Consider the following 22,507-nt stretch of genomic DNA (forward strand, 5'->3'; position numbering starts at 1 on the left):
GAGAAAAAGGAGAGTGAGAGAAAGAATGTGTGTATAAAAATAAGTAACAGATGGGGTACGAGGGGGAAGTGGGGCATTAACGAAAGTTAGAGAAGTTGATGTTCATGCCATCAGCTTGGAGGCTACCCAGATGGAATATAAGGTGTTGTTCCTCCAACCTGAGTGTGGCTTCATCTTTACAGTAGAGGAGGCCGTGGATAGACATGTCAGAATGGGAATGGGATGTGGAATTAAAATGTGTGGCCACTGGGAGATCCTGCTTTCTCTGGCGGACAGAGCGTAGGTGTTCAGCAAAGCAGTCTCCCAGTCTGCGTCGGGTCCACGGCCTCCTCTACTGTAAAGATGAAGCCACACTCAGGTTGGAGGAACAACACCTTATATTCCATCTGGGTAGCCTCCAACCTGATGGCATGAACATCGACTTCTCTAACTTCCGCTAATGCCCCACCTCCCCCTCGTACCCCATCTGTTACTTATTTTTATACACACATTCTTTCTCTCACTCTCCTTTTTCTCCCTCTGTCCCTCTGAATATACCCCTAGCCCATCCTCTGGGTCCCCCCCCCTTGTCTTTCTTCCCGGACCTCCTGTCCCATGATCCTCTCGTATCCCTTTTGCCTATCATCTGTCCAGCTCTTGGCTCCATCCCTCCACCTCCTGTCTTCTCCTATCATTTTGGATCTCCCCCTCCCCCTCCAACTTTCAAATCCCTTACTCACTCTTCCTTTAGTTAGTCCTGACGAAGGGTCTCGGCCTGAAACATTGACTGCACCTCTTCCTAGAGATGCTGCCTGGCCTGCTGCGTTCACCAGCAACTTTTATGTGTGTTGCATGAATTTCCAGCGTCTGCAGAATTCCTGTTGTTTGCGTTTCCAAACCTTTTGATAGTATTTTAAAAACATATCTCTAAACGTTATCTAGCTTTATACAAGACCAATAATATGAGTTCAAGTGGCCAGCTCAGTATTACATCTGTCACAAATAGGATTGATATTGGAGAAAATACACGCTAGTTTATCCTTTGACATATGGGCCCAATGCACTACCTTGAACTGTATCAAGGAATGGCCGGCGCAAATAGATGAGTTGTTAACTGAATAAAAAATTTTACTCCATTGATTATCTGAAAATGACTCTTGAAGTTCCGAGTCCCAAGCGCATTTAATTTTATCATTAGATATCATTCGTGAGTTCAATAACCGTTTATAGATTATAGCTATCAACCCTTTTTGAAATGATTTAAACTGAAAGAGAGCGTCTGTCATATTAGGTGGATAAACAGAAGGGTAATTTGGCAACAAACCATGTAAAAAATTCCTAATTTGTAAATATCTTAAAAAGTGTACATTAGATAAATCATATTTACCCACTAACTGAGAAAAAGACATTAAACAGTCCCCTAAAAACAGATCTGAAAAAGTTATTATTCCCTTGGTTTTCCAAATTAAAAAGGCCTTATCCAAAATTGATGGCTTAAAAAAATAATTGAGATGGATATTACTAGAAAGAATAAAATTATTTAACTCAAAAATCTATGAAACTGAAACCAGATTTTTAATGTATGTTTAATAATGGGATTAAATTCTTGTCTGCTAATCTTAGAAAACAAAAAGGGAAGAGGAGCTCCCAGTAAAGAGGCCAAAGAGAACCCCTTCACCAAATTTTCCTCCAAATCCACCCATGAAGGACATCCATGTATATCTGAATAGTGAATCCAAAAAGTAATATATTCAATATTAATTGCCCAATAGTACATTCTAAAGTTAGGCAAAGCCATACCACCATCCTTTAATTTCTGCAATAAGGGTTTACTCAATCTAGGATTTTTATTGTTCTAAATATAAGATAAAATTATAGCATCTATTCCGTCAAAGAACTTTTTAGGAACAAAGGAAGGTACTGCCTGAAATATATATAAAAATTTCGGTAAAACTATCATTTTAATAGCATTAATTCAACCTATTAATGATAATGTCATAGGCGAACATTTAGAAAGCATTTGTTTGGTGTAGCCAATGTATAGAGATCCTTAAAATTTTCCGTAATTTTAATACCAAGACAGGTAAAGTAATTTTTAGCAATACTAAAAGGTATTTGATGATTTGGATCTGAGTAATTATTAATAGGAAATAACTCACTTTTATGTAAATTTAATTTATACCCAGATAAACTACTGAATTCAGAAAATATAGATAACATAGAAGGAATAGATTTCCTAGGATCTGAATTATACACTAACAGGTTACCTGCATATAATGAAACCTTGTGTATTTTGTCCCCTCTCTTAATACCCTGAACAGTCTCAGAATCTCTAAGAGCAATAGCAAGGGGTTTCTAAGGCCAAGTTAAATAATGAAGGACTAAGAGGCCATCGCTGTCGAATACCCCTATGTAATCTAAAATAGGGAGATTTTTGATTATTAGTTATAACAGCAGCCATAGGAAGATGATAGATCAATTTAATCCAGGAAATAAATCCCGGGCCAAGATTAAATCTTTCCTAAACCTCAAATAAGTAGGACCACTCCACCCTATCAAAAGCTTTCTCTGCATCAAGAGAAACAACACATTCAGATTCTTTAGATGGAGAAGAGTGAATAATAGTTAATAATCTTTGAATATTAAAATGTGAATATCTATTTTTAATAAATCCAGTTTGATCATTAGAAATAACAGTAGGTAAAATATTCTCAAGTCTATTAGCCAAAATCTTAGAGAGAATTTTAAAATCCACATTCAATAGAGAAATTGGTCTATAAGAGGTACATTCAGATAAATCTTTATCTTTTTTAGGAATTAAAGAGACTGAGGCTTCATAGAAAGTTTTTGGGAGAGTCCCAGAGGACATAGAGTCAGTGAAAATTTGACATAAATGAGGTATAAGTATATCAGTGAAAGTCTTATAAAATTCCACTGTATATCCATCCGGTCCCGGAGCCTTAGCTGATTGGAGAGAAGATATAGCCCTTGCTATTTCTTCTTGTTTAATAGGTGCATCTAATGTATTCATATCTGGAATAGAGATTTTAGGTATATTCAATTTTTGCAAAAAAACTATTCATAAAGGTAATACTATCTGAAATCCATAAGTATTTTATTAATTTCAGCAGGATCTACCGTTGCAAGTCTATCAGGTCTTCATATTTTCAGGATCTGTTTTCTAGCCATATTTGCTTTTAACTGACCAGCTAATAATTTGCCTGACTTGTCTCCATGTATATAAAATTGGCTTTTGGATTTAAGAAGTTGCTGTTCAATGGGAAAAGTCAAAAGCAAATCATGTTGTGCTTGGAGTTCCATCCTTTCCTTAAAGAGATCTTCACTAGGCGTTACTGAATAAACTTTATCTATTTCTTTAATCTTATTAGTGATCTGCAAAAGTTCCGCCTTAGTTTTCCTTCTTGAACCTACTGAATATGAAATTATCTGTCCTCTAAGAAAAGATTTCATCGCATCCCAAATGACCAAATTTGACATTTCCTCAGTTGTATTCAATTCAAAAAATAGAGAAATTTGTTCTTTAATAAAATTTACAAAAGTTGAATCTTGCAACAATGAAATATTAAATCTCCACTGAGGTATGTGAATATTATCAAAGAGCTCCAAAGTTAGTTTCATAGGTGCATGATCCAGCAATGCAATCACATCATATGCACACTCAACAACAGAGGGCACCAATCACGTATCCAAGAAAAAATAATCAATTCTTGAATATTTATTGTATACATGTGAAAAAAAAGAAAAATCTTTTTCTTTAGGAAATTTAAATCTCCAAATTTCCACCAGCCCGTATTCTAATAAAAAAGAATTAATACAAGTCGTAGTTTTATTAGGAAATGATGGATTGGTGGACGATTTGTCAATCGACGGGTTAAGACAACAGTTAAAGTCACCGCCCATAATCAACTTACATTCATTTAAATTTGGCAATATAGAAAATAGCTTCTTAAAAAATTCAGGGCTATCTGTATTAGGTGCATATACACACACCAAAGCCACCGTTTGACCACACAACAAACAGTGACAATTAAATATCTTCCAATTAAATCAGTAACAGTATTAAAATGAACAAAAGGGATTTTAGAATTAATAAAAATAGATGCCCTCTTATTTTATTTACTGATAAAGAATGAAATAAGTGTCCCTTCCAAGATTTAAAAAAGCGATTTTCATCCTGTCTTCTGATGTGAGTTTCCTGCACAAAAATAATATCTGCATGAAGTGTTTTTAATTTCTTAAGAATCTTTCTGCGCTTAATAAGTTGGTTCATACCATTTAAATTCCAAGATATTATATTGATTTTATTAAGATCCATATTTAAAATTTAATGTAAAAATTTTATAAAGTAATCTAATGCGCAGGCGCAGCCTAAATCGGAAGAAAGGGCGAAGCTTGACTCTATCAGAAAGAACAGCAAGATAATTGACAAAGAAAAACCCCTCAGGACTGCCCAGTCGAAAAAAAAACTAACCTAATAGACCTGCCCACCTCCCCCAAAAGCCCAGAAGCCATCCAATATGCGAACGGCTTGCTAATCTAATGACCTTTAACCCCGGTCTCCAGCTGGCAGCTCCTATTTACCAAGTAAAAAGTTACCACCACCAAAAAGACATAACACTGTGTACATACATCTATTGATGCTTCTGGCATCTGGACACATCTTCAGTGATGTTCCTGGAATCATCGGGTGTTTCGGGTCTTTCAGCATTATACAACCTCCTCCAGGTGACCCAGCCGGGGCTGATCAGACCCCAGCTTGTGTCCAGATGGCTAGCTACTTATGACTCCATGGCTCCCCTCTTTTGAGCCACAGCCATCTTGAGGCCCTCTCTGCCGCATCGGTGGTACTGCGGATGGCTCTCCTCTTCCTCTCTCCCTCGATGCCCAAAATGCTGAAGGCTCTAAGTAAAGAATGGGCTATGAATCCCCTACAACCAACCTCCACTGAGAGACAACTCGCTCTCCATCCAGCCTGCTGATAGTTGCTGACCAGTCCTGTGTACTTGGAGAGCGTCCTCTCAAAGGCCTCTTCCAAGCTATCTTCCCATGGGACCGTCAGCTCCAGCAGCACCACTTGCTTAGTAGACTCAGACACTTTGCAAGCATGTTGCCTGGATTGGGGAGCATGCCTTATGAGAATAGGTTGAGTGAACTCGGCCTTTTCTCCTTGGAGCGACGGAGGATGAGAGGTGACCTGATAGAGGTGTATAAGATGATGAGAGGCATTGATCGTGTGGATAGTCAGAGGCTTTTTCCCAGGGCTGAAATGGTTAACACGAGAGGGCACCCTTAAGGTGCTTGGAAGTAGGTACAGAGGAGAAGTCAGGGGTAAGTTTTTTATGCAGAGAGTGGTGAGTGCATGGAATGGGCTGCTGGCGACAGTGATGGAAGTGGATACGATAGGGTCTTTTATAGGACTTCTGGATAGGTACATGGATCTTAGAAAAATAGCGGTTATGGGTAACTTTAGGTAATCGTGGGCCGATGGGCCTGCATTGTGCTGTAGATTTTCTATGTTTCTTTGTTTTTTTTCTATGTGTGGCACCATATCAAATGGATTTTAAAAGCTTCTCAATCATCCAACTTCCCACTCACATTTGCTACCTTCCATGCCCTTTCCTTGGCTTTTATGCAGTACTTAATTAATGTTGTCAGCCACGGTTGCCTAGTCCTGCCGTTTGAGAACTACTTCTTCTGTGGGGCCATATTTATCCTGCACCTTGTGAACTATTCCCAGAAACTTCAGCCACCTCTGCTCCGCCGTCATCCCTGCCAGTATCCTTCTGCAGTCCACTCGGGCAAGCTCCTCTCTCATGCCTCTGTAATCCCCGTTATTCCATTGTGATGCTGATACAGTGCATTGACTTACGTTTCTCCTTCAAATTGCTGTATGAATTCAATCATATTATGATCACTGCCTCCTCAGGGTTCCTTTACATTAAGCTGATTCATAAAATCTGAGCTATTATACAACACCCAATCTAAGATAGCCTTTCCCTGAGTAGCCTCGAGCACAAGCTGCATCTTGTAGACATTCAACAACTTCCCTCTCTTGTGATCCAACACCAGCCTGATTTTCCCAATTCCCTTGCATATTGAAGTCACCCATTATAATTGTGTCATTACCCTTATTACATGCCCTTTCCAGCTGCCTTTCCAATCTCAACCCCACATCTTGGCTACTATTTGGAACCCTATATAATTATATTGTATATATAATTCCCATTTTTTTTTTACCCTTGCAGTTTCTTAACTCGATCCTCAAAAATTTGACATTCTCTGACCCTTTGTCACCTCTTTCTAAAGATATAATTCTATTTCTTACCAATGGAGCCACACCACTGCCTATGCCTTCCTGCCTGTCTTTTTGATACAAAGTATATCCTTTGATGTTGAGCTCCCAACTATGACTTTCTTTCAGCCACGACTCAGTGCTGCCCACAAAATTACACCAACCAATCTCTAATTGTGCCACGAGTTCCTCCACCTTATGAAAAGCCAAGATTCTTCATCTGGAATTATAGACATTCACATGGACCTGTCCTTCTTTTCCCTTTGTGGAGCAGTCTTTCTTCTATATCTACTCTGGCACCACCCCAACTCTTTCTCCATGACACCAGCAGCTGCATTGCTGCTGCCTCCTGCACCCATGTGGAACTCAACAATTTCATCAACTTAGCCACTAACTTCCACCCTGTCAGTTTAGATGAATGGTCTTGACCTGAAACATGAAAGTCAAAGTTGAGTTTATTGTCATAAGCATGTGCATGCAGAGGTGCACATAAAAACATGCTTGCTGTGTACCTGTGTGTTGAAGTGTTGAATGGATTGTCAACAAGGACAACATTACAGTAATTGAGACCATAAAGGCCATTAAGATTGGATTGCAACAGTTCTGTGTCAAAAATTAGTATTGTTGCCCTGTTTGACACAACTGAATTCTTTCTTATTGTCTATCCCCCAAGATAAAAGTTTTGTGGGTTCTGAAGATGCTGATGTGGGGACCGCAGACTATTGCATACATGGGGCAGGAAGTTGCTGACAGGTCAGGTGTGGTGACCTGACGTAGATTGGAAGACCACTTCACTGAGCACCTATGCTCCGTCTGCCAGAAAAAGCGGGATTCCAATTCCTATACCCACTCCAACATGTTAATTCATGGCCTCCTCTACTATCGTGATGAAGCCACACTCAGTTTGGAGGAGCAACACCTAGTATTGCACCTGGGTAGCCTCCAAGCTGATGGCATGGACATCAATTTCCCGAACTTGCAGCAATGCCCCCTACCTTCACCATTCCCCACTCCCCTTTCCCTGCCTCTCACTATATCTCCTTACCTGCCCATCACCTCCCTCTGGTGCTCCTCCCCCTTTTCTTTCTTCCTTGGCCTTCTGTCCTCTTTTATTAGATTCCCCCTTCTCCAGCCTTGTATCTCTTTCACCAATCAACTTCCCAGCTCTTTACTTCACCCCTTACCCCACATCCCGATTTCACCTATCCCCTTATATTTCTTCCTCTGCTCCCCACACCTTTTAACTTTGACTCCTCATCTTTTTTTTCTCCTGTCCTAATGGAGAGTCCTGTCCTGAAAATGTGGATTGTACTATTTTCCATAGATACTGTCTGTCTTGCTGAGTTCCTCCAGCATTTCCATGAGACCATAAGACATAGGAGCAGAATTAGGCCATTTGCCCCATCGAGTCGGCTCTGCCATTCAATCACGGCTGATCATTTTTTCCCTCCTCCTCAACCCTACTTCGCGGCCTTCTCCCTGTAACCTTTGATGCCATGTCCAATCAAGAGCCTATCAATCTCTGCCTTAAATACACCCAAAGACCTGACCTCCACAGCAGTTGCACATGGCAATAAATTTCACAAATTCATCACCCTCTGGCAAAAGAAATTTCTCTGCAACTCTGTTTTGAAAGGGCGCCCCTCTATCCTGAGGCTGTGCCTTCTTGTCCTGGACTCTCCATCATGGGAAACATCCTTTCCACATCTACTCTGTCCAGGCCTTTCAACATTCAAAAGGTTTCAATGAGATCCCCCCCTCATCCTTCTAAATTCCAGCGAGTACAGACCCAGAACCATTAAATGTTCCTTGTATGATAACCCTTTCATTCCTGGAATCATCCTTGTGAACCTCCTCTGGGCCCTCTCTAATGCCAGCACTTCTCTTCTAAAATGAGGAGCACAATACTCCAGTGCCTTATAAAGCCTCAGCATCACGTCCCTGCTCTTGTATTCTAGACCTCTTGAAATGAATGCTAACATTGCATTTGCCTTCCTCACCACCGACTCAACTTGCAAGTTAACATAGAAACATAGAAAATAGGTGCAGGAGTAGGCCATTCGGCCCTTCGAGCCTGCACCGCCATTTATTATGATCATGGCTGATCATCCAACTCAGAACCCCGCCCCAGCCTTCCCTCCATACCCCCTGACCCCCGTAACCACAAGGGCCATATCTAACTCCCTCTTAAATATAGCCAATGAACTGGCCTCAACAGTTTCCTGTGGCAGAGAATTCCACAGATTCACCACTCTCTGTGTGAAGAAGTTTTTCCTAATCTCGGTCCTAAAAGGCTTCCCCTCTATCCTCAAACTGTGACCCCTCGTTCTGGACTTCCCCAACATCGGGAACAATCTTCCTGCATCTAGCCTGTCCAATCCCTTTAGGATCTTATACGTTTCAATCAGATCCCCCCTCAATCTTCTAAATTCCAACGAGTACAAGCCCAGTTCATCCAGTCTTTCTTCATATGAAAGTCCTGCCATCCCAGGAATCAATCTGGTGAACCTTCTTTGTACTCCCTCTATGGCAAAGATGTCTTTCCTCAGATTAGGGGACCAAAACTGCACACAATACTCCAGGTGTGGTCTCACCAATGCCTTGTACAACTGCAGTAGTACCTCCCTGCTCCTGTACTCGAATCCTCTCGCTATAAATGCCAGCATACCATTCGCCTTTTTCACCGCCTGCTGTACCTGCATGCCCACTTTCAATGACTGGTGTACAATGACACCCAGGTCTCGTTGCACCTCCCCTTTTCCTAATCGGCCACCATTCAGATAATAATCTGTTTTCCTATTTTTGCCACCAAAGTGGATAACTTCACTTTTATCCACATTAAATTGCATCTGCCATGAGTTTGCCCACTCACCCAACCTATCCAAGTCACCCTGCATCCTCTTAGCATCCTCCTCACTGCTAACACTGCCACCCAGCTTCGTGTCATCCGCAAACTTGGAGATGCTGCATTTAATTCCCTCATCCAAGTCATTAATATATATTGTAAACAACTGGGGTCCCAGCACTGAGCCTTGCGGTACCCCACTAGTCACCGCCTGCCATTCTGAAAAGGTCCCGTTTATTCCCACTCTTTGCTTCCTGTCTGCTAACCAATTCTCCACCCACACCAATACCTTACCCCCAATACCGTGTGCTTTAAGTTTGCACACTAATCTCCTGTGTGGGACCTTGTCAAAAGCCTTTTGAAAATCCAAATATACCACATCCACTGGTTCTCCCCTATCCACTCTACCAGTTACATCCTCAAAAAATTCTATGAGATTCGTCAGACATGATTTTCCTTTCACAAATCCATGCTGACTTTGTCCGATCATTTCACCGCTTTCCAAATGTGCTGTTATCACATCCTTGATAACTGACTCCAGCAGTTTCCCCACCACCGACGTTAGGCTAACCGGTCTATAATTCCCCGGTTTCTCTCTCCCTCCTTTTTTAAAAAGTGAGGTTACATTAGCCACCCTCCAATCCTCAGGAACTAGTCCAGAATCTAATGAGTTTTGAAAAATTATCACTAATGCATCCACTATTTCTTGGGCTACTTCCCTAAGCACTCTAGGTTGCAGACCATCTGACCCTGGGGATTTATCTGCCTTCAATCCCTTCAATTTACCTAACACCACTTCCCTACTAACATGTATTTCGCTCAGTTCCTCCATCTCACTGGACCCTCTGTCCCTTACTATTTCTGGAAGATTATTTATGTCCTCCTTAGTGAAGACAGAACCAAAGTAATTATTCAATTGGTCTGCCATGTCCTTGCTCCCCATAATCAATTCACCTGTTTCTGTCTGCAGGGGACCTACATTTGTCTTTACCAGTCTTTTCCTTTTTACATATCTATAAAAGCTTTTACAGTCCGTTTTTATGTTCCCTGCCAGTTTTCTCTCATAATCTTTTTTCCCCTTCCTAATTAAGCCCTTTGTCCTCTTCTGCTGAACTCTGAATTTCTCCCAGTCCTCAGGTGAGCCACTTTCTCTGGCTAATTTTTAGCCTTTTAACCTTTAGGGTGTTCTGCACAAGGGCTCCCAAGTCCCTTTGCATCTCAGATTTTTGTATTTTCTCCCCGTTTAGAAAATAGTCCACACATTTATTCCTATTACCAAAGTGCAAGACCATGCATTTGCCAACATTGTATTTCATTTGCCACTTTCTTGCCCATTCTCCGAATCTGTCTAAGTCTTTCTGCAGCCTACCTGTTTCCTCAACATTACCTGCCCCTCCAGCAGTCTTCGTATCATCTGCCATTTATTCCATCATCCAAATCATTTATGTACAGCGTAAAAAGAAGTAGTCCCAACACCGACCCCTGCGAAACACCACTAGTTACCGGCGTCCAGCCAGACAAGGATCCTTCTATTCCCACTTACTGCCTTCTTCTAATTAGCTATTGCTCTAACCATCTTAAAAACACAAACAACACGAATTCTGCAGATGCTGGAAATTCAAGCAACACACATCAAAGTTGCTGGTGAACGCAGCAGGCCAGGCAGCATCTCAGTCGACGTTTCAGGCCGAGACCCTTCGTCAGGACTAACTGAAGGAAGAGTTAGTAAGAGATTTGAAAGTGAGAGGGGGAGGGGGAGATCCAAAATGATAGGAGAAGACAGGAGGGGGAGGGATGGAGCCAAGAGCTGGACAGGTGATTGGCAAAGGGGATATGAGAGGATCATGGGACAGGAGGTCCGGGGAGAAAGACGGGGGGGGGGGGGGAGCCAGAGGATGCGCAAGGGGTATACTCCAATGCCTCACTCTCCTTTTTCTCCCTCTGTCCCTCTGACTATAGCCCTTGCCTATCCCCTGGTTCCCCCCCCCCCCTTGTCTTTCTCCCCGGACCTCCTGTCCCATGATCTTCTCATATCCCCTTTGCCAATCACCTGTCCAGCTCTTGGCTCCATCCCTCCCCCTCCTGTCTTCTCCTATCATTTTGGATCTCCCCCTCCCCCTCCCACTTTCAAATCTCTTACTAACTCTTCCTTCAGTTAGTCCTGACGAAGGGTCTCGGCCTGAAACGTCGACTGTACCTCTTCCTAGAGATGCTGCCTGGCCTGCTGTGTTCACCAGCAACTTTGATGTGTGTTGCTCTAACCATCTTGGTAACTTTCCTGTAATACCATGGGCTCTTAACTTGGCAAGCAGCCTCATGTGTGGCACCTTGTCAAAAGCCTTCTGAAAGTCCAAATATACAACATCCACTGCATCCCCTTTATCTATCCTACTCGTAATCTCCTCAAAGAATTCTAGAAGGTTCATCAGGCAGGATTTTCTGTTAAGGAAACCATGCTGACTTTGTCCTACCTTGTCCTGTGTCACCAAGTACTCCATCAGCTTGTCCTTAACAATTGACTCCAACATCTTCCCAACCACTGAGGTCAGGCTAACTGGTCTATCATTTCCTTTCTGCTGCCTTTTTCCTTTCTTAAAGAGTGGAGTGATATTCGCAGTTTTTCATTCCTCTGGCACTATGTCAGAGTCCAATGATTTTTGAAAGATCATTTCTAATGTCGCCACAACCTCTAATGCTACTTCTTTCAGAACCCTAGGGTGCAGTTCATCTGGTTGGGGTGACTAATGTACTTCTAGATCTTTCAGTTTTTTGAGCACCTTCTCCTTTGTATTAATAACTGCACCCACTTCTCTTCCTTGACACTCTACAACATCTGGCACACTGCTCATGTCTTCCACAGTGAAGACTGTTGCAAAATACTCACTTAGTCTTAGTCATAGTCATACTTTATTGATCCTGAGGGAAATTGGTTTTCGTGACAGTTACACCAACCAAGAATAGAGTATAAATATAGCAATATAAAACCATAAATAATTAAATAGTAATATGTAAATTATGCCAGGAAATAAGTCCAGGACCAGCCTATTGGCTCAGGGTGTCTGACCCTCCAAGGGAGGAGTTGTAAAGTTTGATGGCCACAGGCAGGAATGACTTCCTATGACGCTCAGTGTTGCATCTCAGTGGAATGAGTCTCTAGTTGAATGTACTCCTGTGCCCAACCAGCACATTATGTAGTGGATGGGAGACATTGTCCAAGATGGCAAGCAACTTGGACAGCATCCTCTTTCAGACACCACTGTCAGAGAGTCCAGTTCCATCCCCACAACATCACTGGCCTTACGAATGACAAATTTAATTCATCTGCCATCTCCTTGTTCCCCGTTATTATTTGCTAGCTTGCTTTCATATTTCATCTTTTCCCTTCTAATGATGCTTTTAGTTGCTCTCTGTAGGTTTTTAAAAATTTCCCAATCCTCTAAATTCCCACTGATTTTTGCTTTTTTTTATGCCCTCTCCTTTGTTTTTACATTAGCTTTGTCTTCCCTTGTCAGCCACGGTTGTACTATTTTGCCATTTGAGTATTCCTTCATTTTGGAATACATGTGTCCTGCACCTTCCTCAGTTTTCCCAAAAATGCACGCCATTGCTGCTTTGTTGACATCCCTGCCAGTAGCTCCTTTCAGTTTACTTAGGCCAACTCCTCTCTCATACCACTTTAATTTCCCTTAGTCCACTGAAATACTGCTACATCAGTCTTTACTTTCTCTATCAAATTTCAAGTTGAACTCAATCATATTGTGATCACTGTTTCCTGAGGTTCTTTTACCTTAAGCTCCCTAATCACCTCCAGTTCATTACATAACACCCAATCCAGTATAGCTGATCCCCCAGGAGGCTCAACGACAAACTGCTCTAAAAAGCCATCGCTTAAGTATTCAACAAACTCACTTTCTTGTGATCCATTACCTTCCTGATTTTCCTAATCGACCTGCATGTTAAAATCTCCCATGACTATCATAACATTGGCCTTTTGACTTGCCTTTTCTGTTTCCTGTTGTAACCTGTGGTCCACCTCCCAGCCACTGTTGGGAGGCCTGTATATAACTGCCATCAAGGTCCTTTTACCCTTACAGTTTCTTAACTCAATCCACAAGGATTCAATATCTATGTCACATCTTTCTACTGATTTGATGCCATTCTTTACCAGTACAGCCACGCCTCCCCCTCTGCCTACCTTCCTATCCCTCTGATACAATGTGTAACCTTGGACTTTCAACTCCCAATTACAAATATCCTTCAGCCACGATTCAGTGATGGCCACAATATCATACCTGGCAATCTGTAATATTGCAACAAGTTCATCCACCTTATTTCTTATACTCTGAGCATTGAGATACAACACGTTAAGTACCGTATTTGCTACCCTTTTTGATTTTGCATCCTTAATGTACTGATATTCACCCTGTTGGCTGTGACTATTCCCATCACCTGACTGCCCTTCCTGGCAGTCTGACTGCACGTTATCTTTATTTTTTTACCATCCGTCCTATCCTGAGTCCTATCACTCCGGTCCCACCCCCCTGCCAAATTAGTTTAAATCCTCCCCAACAGGTCTAACAAACCTGCCCGCGAGAATATTGGTCCCCCTCAGGTTTAGGAGCAACCTGTTACTGTTGAACAGGTCATTCCTCCCCCAGGAGAGATCCCAATGATCCAAGAACCTGAACCCTTGCCCCCGGCACCAGCTTCTTGCCACACATTTATCTGCCAGATCATCCTGTTTCTACTCTCACTGGCACGGGGCACTAACAGCAATCCAGAAATTACTACCCCGGAGGTCCTGCTTCTCAGCTTCCTACCTAGCTCTCTAAATTCTCTTTTCAGGACCTCATTGCTTTTCCTTCCTATGTCATTGGTACCAATATGTACCAAGACATCTGGCTGCTCCCCCTCCCTCTCCAAAATGCTGTGGATGCGATCTGAGACATTCATGACCCTAGCACCTGGGAGGCAACGTACTATCTGGGTGTCCCGTCCATGTCCGCAGAATCTCCTGTCTGTTCCCCTCATTCCCCCGGGATGTCATCTCCCACAAAAGTATCCGAAGTGGTACACTTATATTTGAGGGGAATGGCCACAGGTGTGCTCTGCTCTAACTGCCTATTTATATTTCCATTCTTCCTGACAGTCACCCAGTTACTCGCCTCCTGCAACTTTGGAGTGACTACTTCCCTGTAACCCTGATCAATTATCTGCTCACTCTCCTGTACCCAGTTTTGTGTGTTTTGCTTGGATTTCCAGCATCTGGAGGTTTTCTCTTGTTTGAGGTCTGGTGTGGTGGTAGTTTGTGAGGTGGTTCACTTCTTCTGCTCCTTATGCAGGGCTTATTGTGTGATTCAAGCCGATCAAATATTGAAGGGCCTTGACAGCATGGGCGGGAATCTTCAACACCATCCCAACTGCTCATACACTTTGAGTTGTCACAGGTTGTCACAGGTTAGGGGTCCTCAGGACTCACGAAAGCTGTTGCTCTTCAAGAAAGCTCTACCATGTCCTCGAGTGTTATTCACTGTCTGTGTGTTAATCCTCTGCCATGACCGAGCTGGGGATAGACTATCTGCTTCAGGAGAATGAAGTCAGGCATGTCGGGAATGTTGTAGGAAAGTCTTAGTTAAACTGGATATAGTGAAGAGGAAATTAAAAAGGATGTAGACGGCCCGAGTTATTGGGAGAGGCTGGCCAAGCTAGATTTATTTTCTTGTGTTGTAGGAACATGAGGGCTAACCTTACAGAAATGATTGAGATTATGAGATGTATGGAATAGCTGAACGGTAAGTCTTTTCTCCAGGTAGGGGAGTTCAACACGAGGGGCATAGGCTGAAGGTGAGGGGGGGACAGATTTAAAAAGACCCGAAGGGCAACATTTTCATGCAGAGGGTGGTGAGTATATGGAACAAACTTCCAGAAAAGTGTTTGAGAGAGGTACAATAGCGTCATTTAAAAAATACCTGGATAGGTACATGGAGAGGGGCCGCTGAGAGGGTTATGGGACTGGCATAACTGACTCAGCATAACTCAGTAAATACTGATGTTCATTTGCTGATACTTCAAGAGAATGTAGAGCATTTTGCAGAACTGCTATTCGTCATATTTCAGAGGATCTATAAAAGCTTCATGAGAATGATTCTGGGAATGAAGGAGTTAGCACATGAAAGCATTTGTGGCTCTGGGCCTGTAGTTTAGAAGAATGTGGGGGGATCTCATTGAATCCAATTGAATATTGAAAGGCCTAGATGGTTTCAATGAGATTCCCCCCACACTAGCAATATGCCAGAGGTCCTTGAATGTCAGGGAGCAGTAGTGAGTGCCATTGCTATTACAAAAGAAAACGTGCTAGGCAAACTCAAGGTGGATAAGTCACCTGGACCACATCTCAGAGTCCTGAAAGAGGTTGCTGAAGAGATAATGATGCCTTGGTCATGATCTTTAAAGAATCACTTGATTCTGGCATGGTCCCGGAGGACTAGAAGTTTACAAATGTCACTCCACAATTTAAGAAGTGAGGAAGGCAAAAGAAAGGAAACTATAGGTCAAAGCAAAAAGGAAACTATAGCTCAAAGCAAAAAGTACCAAATATTGGTCTTAAGGTGTTATACTTAAATGCACGCAACATAAGGAATAAGGTGGATGATCTTGTCGTACAGTTACAGATTGGCAGGTATGATATTGCGGCCATCACTGAGACGTGGCTAAAGGATGCATGTCTCTGGGAACTGAACGTCCAAGGATACATGGTGTATTGGAAGGATAGGCAGGTAGGCAGAGGGGGTGGCGTGGCTTTATTGGTAAGAAATGATACTTAATCATTAGAAAGAGGTGACATAGGATCGGAAGGTGCAGAATCTTTATGGGTTGAGCTAAGAAATCGCAGGGGTAAAAGGATCCTCATGGCAGTTATATACAGGCCTCCAAACAGTCGCAGTGATGTGGACTACAAATTACAACAGGAAATAGAAAAGGCTTGTCAGGAGAGCAGTGTTACGATAATTGTGGGGGATTTTAACATGTGAGTGGATTGGGAAAAACAGGTCGGCACTGGATCTCAAGAGAGAGAATTTGTAGTGTGTCTACGAGAAGGCTTTTTAGAACAGCTTGTTGTTGAGCCCACTAGGGGATCGGCTGTACTGAATTGGGTATTGTGTAATGAACCAGAGGTGATTAGAGAGATTGAGGTGAAGGAACCCTTAGGAGGCAGTGATCATAACATGATTGAGTTCACTGTGAAATTTGAAAAAGAGAAGCCAAAATCCGATGTGTCAGTATTTCAGTGGGGTAAAGGAAATTACAATGGCATGAGAGAGGAACTGGCCAAAGTTGACTAGAAAGGGACACTGGCAGGAAGGACGGCAGAGCAGCAGTGGCTGGAGTTTATGTGAGAAGTGAGGAAGGTGCAAGACAGATATATTCCAAAAAAGAAGAAATTTTCAAATGGAAGAAAGATTTAACCATGGCTGACAAGAGAAGTCAAAGCCAAAGTTAAAGCAAAGGAGAGGGCATACAAGGAAGCAAAACTTAGTGGGAAGACAGAGGATTGGGAAGTTTTTAAAAGCTTACAGAAGGAAACTAAGAAGGTCATTAAGAGGGAAAAGATGAACTATGAAACGAAGCTAGCAAATAATATCAAAGAGGATACTAAGAGCTTTTTCAAGTATATAAAGAGTAAAAGACAGATGAGAGTAGATATAGGACCGATAGAAAATGATGTTGGAGAAATTGTAATGGGAGATAAGGAGATGGCGGAGGAACTGAACAAGTATTTTGCGTCAGTCTTCACTAAGGAAGACATCAGCAATATACCGGACACTCAAGGGTGTCAGGGAAGAGAAGTGTGCGCAGTCACAATTACAACAGAGAAAATACTCAGGAAGCTGAATAGTCAAAGGGTAGCTAATTCTCCCGGACCAGATGGAATGCACCCTCGTGTTCTGAAGGAAGTAGTTGTGGAGATTGTGGAGGCATTAGCAATGATCTTTCAAAAGTCGATAGATTCTGGCATGGTTCTGGAGGACTGGAAGATTGCAAATATCACTCCGCTATTTAAGAAGCGGGTAAGGAAGCAAAAAGGAAATTATAGACCTGTTAGCTTGACATCGGTGGTTGGGAAGTTGTTGGAGTTGATTGTCAAAGATGAGGTTACGGAGTACCTGGAGGCATATGACAAGATAGGCAAAACTCAGCATGGTTTCCTTAAAGGAAAATCCTGTCTGACAAACCTATTGCAATTTTTTGAGGAAATTACAAGTAGGCTAGACAAGGGAGATGCAGTGGATGTTGTATATTTGGATTTTCAGAAGGCCTTTGACAAGGTGCCACACATGAGGCTACTTAACAAGGTAAGAGCCCATGAAATTATGGGAAAGTTACACACGTGGGTGGAGCATTGGCTGATTGGCAGGAAACAGAGAGTGGGAATAAAGGGATCCTATTCTGGTTGGCTGCCGGTTACCAGTGGTGTTCCACAGGGGTCCGTGTTGGGGCCGCTTCTTTTTAAGTTGTATATCAATGATTTGGATTATGGAATAAATGGCTTTGTGGCTAAGTTTGCTGATGATACAAAGATAGGTAGAGGGGCCGGTAGTGCTGAGGAAACGAAGAGTCTGCAGAGAGACTTGGATAGATTGGAAGAATGGGCAAAGAAGTGGCAAATGAAATACAATGTTGGAAAGTGTATGGTTATGCACTTTGGCAGAAGAAATGAACGGGCAGACTATTATTTAAATGGGGAGAGAATTCAAAGTTCTGAGATGCAACGGGACTTGGGAGTCCTCGTACAGGATACCCTTAAGGTTGACCTCCAGGTTGAGTCAGTGGTGAAGAAGGCGAATGCAATGTTGGCATTCATTTCTAGAGGAATAGAGTATAGGAGCAGGATTGTGATGTTGAGGCTCTATAAGGCACTGGTAAGACCTCACTTGGAGTACTGTGGGCAGTTCTGGGCTCCTTATTTAAAAAAGGATGTGCTGACAGAGAGGGTTCAGAGAAGATTTACTAGAATGATTCCGGGAATGAGAGGGTTAACATATGAGAAACGTTTGTCCACTCTAGGACTGTATTCCTTGGAGTTTAGAAGAATGAGGGGGGACCTCATAGAAACATTTCGAATGTTGAAAGGCATGGACAGAGTGGATGTGGCAAAGTTGTTTCCCATGGTGGGGGGGTCTAGTACGAGAGGGCATGACTTAAGGATTGAAGGGCGCCCATTCAGAACATAGGTGCGAAGAAATTTTTTTAGCCAGAGGGTGGTGAATCTGTGGAATTTGTTGCCACGGGCGGCAGTGGAGGCCAAGTCATTGAGTGTATTTAAAGCAGAGATTGATAGGTATCTGAGTAACACTCACAACACGCTGGAGGAACTCAGCAGGTCAGTCAGCATCCGTGGAAACGATCAGTCAACGTTTCGGGCCGAAACCCTTCTGCCTGCTCCTATCCCACCGAACTTGTATCTGCCTACCTGGACTCCATTTTCTCACCCATAGTTCAGTCCCTCCCTACCTACATCCGGGATACATCCCATGCCCTCCATCTCTTCAATAACTTCCAGTTCCCCGGTCCCAATCACTTCATTTTCACTATGGATGTCCAGTCCCTATACACCTCCATTACCCATCAAGAAAGCCTCAAAGCCATCTGCTACTTTCTGGATAATAGACCTCACCAGTTCCCCACCACCACTACCCTCCTCCGGTTGGCAGAACTGGTTCTCACACTCAATAACCTCTCTTTTGGCTCTTCCCACTGTCTTCAGACTAGGGGTGTAGCTATGGAAACTCGCATGGGCCCCAGCTATGCCTGCCTCTTCGTTGATTATGTGGAACAGCCTGTGCTCCAAACCTATTCTGGTACTGCTCCCCAACTTTTCCTTCGGTACATTGACGACTACATTGGTGCTGCTTCCTGCATCCATGCTGAGCTCGTCAATTTCATCGACTTTACTTCTAACTTCCACCCGGCCCTCAAATTCACTTGGTCTATCTCGGACAGTTCTCTCCCCTTTCTCGATCTCTCGGTCTCCATCTCTGGAGACAGACTGTCCACTGACATCTTCTACAAGCCCACTGACTCTCATAACTACCTCGACTATACCTCTTACCACCCTGCCACACACAAAGATGCCATTCCCTATTCCCAGTTCCTCCGTCTCCGCAGCATCTGCTCCCAGAATGAGGCTTTCCGTTCCAGGACATCTCAAATGTCTTCTTTCTTTAAGGATCGTGGTCTCCCTTCTGCTGTCATCAATGATGCCCTCACCCGCCTCTCCTCCATTTCCCGCACTTTGGTCCTCACCCCATCCTCCCGACATCACAACAGGGGCAGAGTTCCCCTTGTCCTCACCTACCACCCCACCAGCCTCCGGATCCAGCACATTATCCTCCACACCTTCCACCACCTTCAACAGGTCCCCACCACTAAGCACATCTTTCCCTCTCCACCCCTCTCCGCTTTCCACAGGGATCGGTCCCTCCGCGACTCCCTGATCCACACGTCCCTCCCCACGGATCTCCCACCCGGCACTTATCCCTGTAAGCACAAGTGCTACACCTGTCCCTACACCTCCTCTCTTGCCACCATTCAGGGCCCCAAACAGTCCTTCTAAGTGAGGCAACACTTCACTTGTGAGTCTGTTGGGGTCATCTATTGCATCCGGTGCTCCCGGTGCGGCCTCCTCTACGTCAGTGAAACCCGACGCAGATTGGGGGACCGCTTCATCGAGCACCTCCGCTCCGTCTGCCACAACAGACAGGATCTCCCGGTTGCCACCCATTTCAACTCTGCTTCCCACTCCCATTCGGATATGTCCATACATGGCCTTCTCTACTGCCATGATGAGGCTAAACTCAGATTGGAGGAGCAACACCTCATATACCGTCTAGGTAGTCTCCAGCCCCTCGGTATGAACATAGAATTCTCCAACTTCTGGTAATTCCCTCCAACCTCCCTTCCCCTATCCCTATGTCACTCTGCCCCCTCCCCCAGCTGCCTATCACCTCCCTCATGGTTCCACCTCCTTCTACTACCCATTGTGTTTTCCCCTATTCCTTCTTCACCTTTCCCGCCTATCACCTCCCTGCTTCCTCTCCCCCACCCCTTTATCTTTCCCCTTACTGGTTTTTCACCTTGAACCTACCAGCCTTCTCCTTCCCACCCTCCCCCCACCTTCTTTATAGGGCCTCTGCCCCTTCCCTCTTCAGTCCTGACGAAGGGTTCCGGCCCGAAACGTTGACTGATCGTTTCCACGGATGCTGCCCGACCTGCTGAGTTCCTCCAGTGTGTTGTGAGTGTTGCTTTGACCCCAGCATCTGCAGATTATTTTGTGTTTAAGGTATCTGAGTAGCCAGGGCATCAAAGGTTATGGTGAGAAGGCGGGAAAGTGGGACTAAATGGGAGAATGGATGAGCTCATGATAAAATGGCGGAGCAGACTCGATGGGCCGAATGGCTGACTTCTGCTCCTTTGTCTTATGGTCTCATGGTCAGTTAGCCTAATCTCAGTGGTTGGGAAAGTGTTGGAGTCTGTTATTAAGGATGTGGTTTGGTACTTGGAGACTAATGACAGAATAAGTCAAAGTCATCATGGTTTCTGTAAAGGGAAATTGTGTTTGACAAATCTGTTAGAGTTCTTCGAGGAAGTAACAAGCAAGATGGACAAAAGAGAGTCAGTGGATGTTACTTACTTGGATTTTCAGAAGGTGTTTGATAAGGTGCCACACATGAGGCTACTTAACAAGATAAAAATCATACAGCGTTACAAGAAAGATACTGGCATGGATTGAGGATGGCTGACAGGCAGGAAGCAGTGAGTGGGAATAAAGGGGCCTTTTCTGCTTGGTTACCCGTAACTAGTGGTGTTCCTCAGGGGTCAGTATTGGGACCGGTACTTTTCACATTATTTGTCAGTGATTTGGAAAATGGAATTGATGTCTTTGTGGCAAAGTTTGCAGATGATACAAAGATAGGTGGAGAGGTAGGTAGTGCTGAGGAAGCAATGCGATTGCAGCAGGAGTTAGACAGATTGGAAGAATGGGCAAAAAAGTGACAGATGGAATACAGTGTTGGGAAATGTATGATAATGCATTTTGGTAAAAGAAACAATAGTGCAGTTAGTTATCTAAATGGGGAGAAGGTTCAAACATCAGAGTTGCAGAGGGACTTGTGAGTCCTTGTGCAAGAATCCCAGAAAGTTAATTTCCAGGTTGAGTCTGTGGTAAAGAAGTCAAGTACAATGTTAGCATTTATTTCAAGGAGAATAGAATATAAAAGCAAGGAGATAATGCTGAGGCGTCGCAGCAGCGGTCCCCAACCACTGGGCCGCAAAGCATGTGCCACCAGGCCATGAGGAAACGGTATGAGTCAGCTGCACCTTTCCTCATTCCCTGTCACGCACTGTTGAACTTGAACATAGGGTTGCCAACTGTCCCGTATTGGCCGGGACATCCCATATATTGGGCGAAATTGGTTTGTCCCATACGGGACCGCCCTGGTCCCATATTTCCCCCACTAAGGTGGAGCGTTCCTATGAAACCATTCGTGCCGAAATGGCGTAAAGTGAAGAAGCAATTACCATTAATTTATATGGGGAAAAAGTTTGAGCATTCCCAGACCCAAAAAATAACCAAACAAATCATACCAAATAACACATAAAACCAAAAATAAATAACACTAACATATAGTAAAAGCAGGAATTATATGATAAATACACAGCCTATATAAAGTAGAAATAATGTATCTACAGTATAGTCGGGAAGATGAAGGCAAAACCAAATTTGTTGGGGAAAAAATTGGCACGTATGCGCATGCGCACATCACATGCGCACGTCATGCATGCGCACACAGGTGCCCGCGCAAGGCTTCATGGTCATGGTAGTCTTTCCTGGGGTAAGGTGTACCAGGATTTGACTGCTACTTTTGTCCCTTATTTGGAAGTGAGAAAGTTGGCAACCCTAACTGTAAAAGACATGTTGAGGTGAGTTTATCCCTACTTGAACACCCACCCCGGTCGGCCGGTCCGCAAGAATATTTTCAATATTAAACCGGTCCCCGGTGCAAAAACGGTTGGGGACCCTTGCTTTACAGGACATCAGTCAGGCCGCACTTCGAGTATTGTCGATAGTTTTGTGCCCGGTATCTCAGATAGGATGTGTTGTCATTGGAGGGAGTCCAGAGGACGTTGATGAGGGTGATTCCGGGAAGGAGGGAGTTAACGTGAGCATTTGGCAGCTTCGGCATCTTTCAGTACTCACTGGAATTTAGAAGAATGCAGGGGGATCTTATTAAAACCTACCAATGTGGAAAGGATAAGGTTAATGTGGAGAGGATGTTTCTTATGGTGGGGGTATCCAGAATGTGGAAAGG

The 22,507-nt window shown here is 43.6% G+C and overlaps 1 protein-coding gene across 9 annotated transcripts in view; it reads left to right on the plus strand.

The window, feature by feature from the left end:
- pknox1.1 (pbx/knotted 1 homeobox 1.1) overlaps positions 1 to 22,507 on the plus strand; it is a 295,655-nt gene that overhangs the window by 245,313 nt on the left and 27,835 nt on the right. The gene's annotated exons all lie outside the window — the stretch shown is intronic.

The sequence above is a fragment of the Mobula hypostoma genome, chromosome 6 (assembly GCF_963921235.1).
Source record: "Mobula hypostoma chromosome 6, sMobHyp1.1, whole genome shotgun sequence".
NCBI lineage: Eukaryota > Metazoa > Chordata > Chondrichthyes > Myliobatiformes > Myliobatidae > Mobula > Mobula hypostoma.